Genomic DNA, 2,615 nt, shown 5'->3' on the forward strand with positions numbered 1-2,615 from the left:
TTTTCTTTTCACATGTGCAGCGTGTAGCTCATACACGCTTCAGTTCAGTCTTCAGTGTATATTTGTGTATTCTGCTGTATATACATATATGTATGTATTATATGTCAGTGTTGCCGTTGCCAACTTAGATTTTTGAAAATCCGTAAATAAATTTATTTATTATAGCTTTAAAGCTCAATATTCCGTAGAACTCCGTAGATTCTTTATTATTATTATGTTCTTTAGTGAGTAAATTCATCAATAATTTGAACAAAGAGGATTTTCTCTCTGGTTTGAAAAATTGTTTCATCCGAATTGTTTCAATTTATTATATTCGCTTTCTAAAAGATAAAAATTATATATAGTTAGCAATGAAAATTGCATCAATCTTCAACATACATATCAATACATACATTTCTGAATAGATGCAAATCGCAGTATTGTATCTACCAAACTTGTCAAACAATCGGACAACGTTTCACCATACGATCATTAATTAACTCATCTGCGTCATCAGACGAATACTATTTATGTATACGAAACTGTTCTACGTGCTGTTACAAATATGGGGTGTGTTTAATGTAGAATTTTAATTTATATACATGTACACTGCAATTATCTTGTTACCATTACTTAAAATTAAATGGATATCAAAACTGTGAATCTTGAAAATATGCCATGCTTTTTCTTCTGACTTAAAAATAGACTGCACATTTTTATACGAACTTAAAATAATTCTAAATAGGAATTTTTTTTACCCTTTAAAAACCAATTTCACTTTTGATTTCTATATAATGTAAAAGAGCTTCCAGACACACTCATCAACGTCGAGCAAAAGCTATCGTGTGGATCTATTTGAAATTTCGAGAGTAGTTCTCTACCACTTGATAGATGCTCTCCAAGGGAGGATTTTTCGAAATTCCATCCTTAAGGGAAATAGGGTGAAATGTATTTTTACGAACTTTTTTTTCTTCTTATCTCTCGTAGTTTTATGTAAGTTACATCAAAGTGAATTCAGCGAGCAGTTTAACAATTTTTACACCTGCCGGAAGAATTACACATATTGTTTACTTGTTTAATGGGATCTGTCATTTACACTAAAAGAGAAGTGTTGGGAATGCTAGTTTAAAACATCGACATAAGAGAATAGGCGTCCAATATATGTATGTATGTTAGTTGATTCCATAAAAGGTAGAGAAAACATGCGTCGAAGGAGTTCCTGTGTCTCTCTCTCTCCCACACACGATAGAAGAGAAAAAACTCTTTCTTTCATTTTCTTTCTCTCAATCCCATTTGAGCGTTCGGTCTGTTTTCATTTATTTAAAACTTAAAACGATTCTCGATAGGAATTTCTTTTATCCATTAAAACTAAATTTAATTTCTAATATTCCATACATTTTTGCATATTGACTGCATTTTTTACAGACAGAATTTCTCTATAAATCGATCAATTCGGCTGCCGAATCATTAGAAAATCAAATCGGAGGACGCTTTATCTCTCCAACTAGGCGGTGCGAGGTAACGTAATTGACGTTTCGGTGAGCGAGCGTTTAAAACGTCTCGGCGATGAGTCCCGTAGTCGTCGAGTAGTCGCCGCGCGAACCGCCGCGTCCACGCAGCTTTCCCGTTACGTACGGCCAGTTGTGATCTAAGAGAATTTCAATCAGTTCTAGTGTCTAACGACCGTGTAACGAAAAGGAGACCGCTTTCACAATTTTCAGACGCGTACACCTGTTATAAACGTCTTGACAATGGTCGCTCAACGAAACTTCTTCAATTTGCAGTGAGTCATTGATTACATTTTTTAATCTCCGTCGCATATATACTTCTACACATGTCGTTCCTTTTTCATTCTTGATGCTTTATCTAAGTTTCATAATTCAAATAACATAATAATAATAATTGTATATTACACGTAAGCAAAGTATAATTATGAATTGATCATTAGGAATTTAGATATTAAAAAGGAAGATGTGATTGATAGAAGACATCTCTTCCTTTTAATTCGCTTGTGTAGCCAGACTTCTACCTACAGAATTTCTATGCAAACCTATATATTCTTACAATTTATACCTCCAATTATAATGATTGAAATAAAAAATCGCACTGATCAATGTTACGTTGACATTGTGAACAGTAGATGCTTGAAATGTTTCTTGATTTTTGATTCATCGAAATTACCGGTGATGAGTCGCGCTTGATAACGTTATCGGTTTTATCAGTAATAAACTTATAGGATTACCTTCTTGTACATGTACTTGCAACAGCTGATAAAACACGTAATTATTTAATACACTCTCTTAACAAAGAACGGTTTACGTTCCTGTTTAAATGTTTAACACACTTCCGTGAACTTCTTATGGAAACGTGAGTAATTTAAATAAACAAAGTGCGATTAGCTAATGACGAAAAGCGTGTAAATTCAACGCACATGGTACTTAAAACAGGATGAGTGCTGATAACGTCCCAGGAACTGATACCATTTCGCATCCCATAGCGGGAAAAATAATAATCAAACTACTGTTTTCATACATCCTGCCTTTTGCTCCTATCTACTCTCCTTCAATAATCTTTTTAATACCTTTTTCTTTTAAAAGAGAGATATACTTTATATTAGAATTAGACATATTTTATCT

General features: G+C 33.3%; 1 protein-coding gene across 1 annotated transcript in view; it reads left to right on the forward strand.

Annotated features, from left to right (window-relative positions):
• Positions 1–1,544: 1,544 nt before the first annotated feature.
• Positions 1,545–2,615, forward strand: part of LOC108624538 (ras-like GTP-binding protein RhoL) — a gene marked incomplete at its 3' end in the record, with an annotated part of 9,393 nt that continues 8,322 nt past the window's right edge. Inside the window, exon 1 of the mRNA XM_018023931.2 lies at positions 1,545–1,762. The remainder of the gene's footprint in view (positions 1,763–2,615) is intronic.

The sequence above is a fragment of the Ceratina calcarata genome, unplaced genomic scaffold, assembly GCF_001652005.2.
Source record: "Ceratina calcarata isolate Rehan_Ccalc_2016 unplaced genomic scaffold, ASM165200v1 scaffold312, whole genome shotgun sequence".
NCBI classification, from domain to species: domain Eukaryota; kingdom Metazoa; phylum Arthropoda; class Insecta; order Hymenoptera; family Apidae; genus Ceratina; species Ceratina calcarata.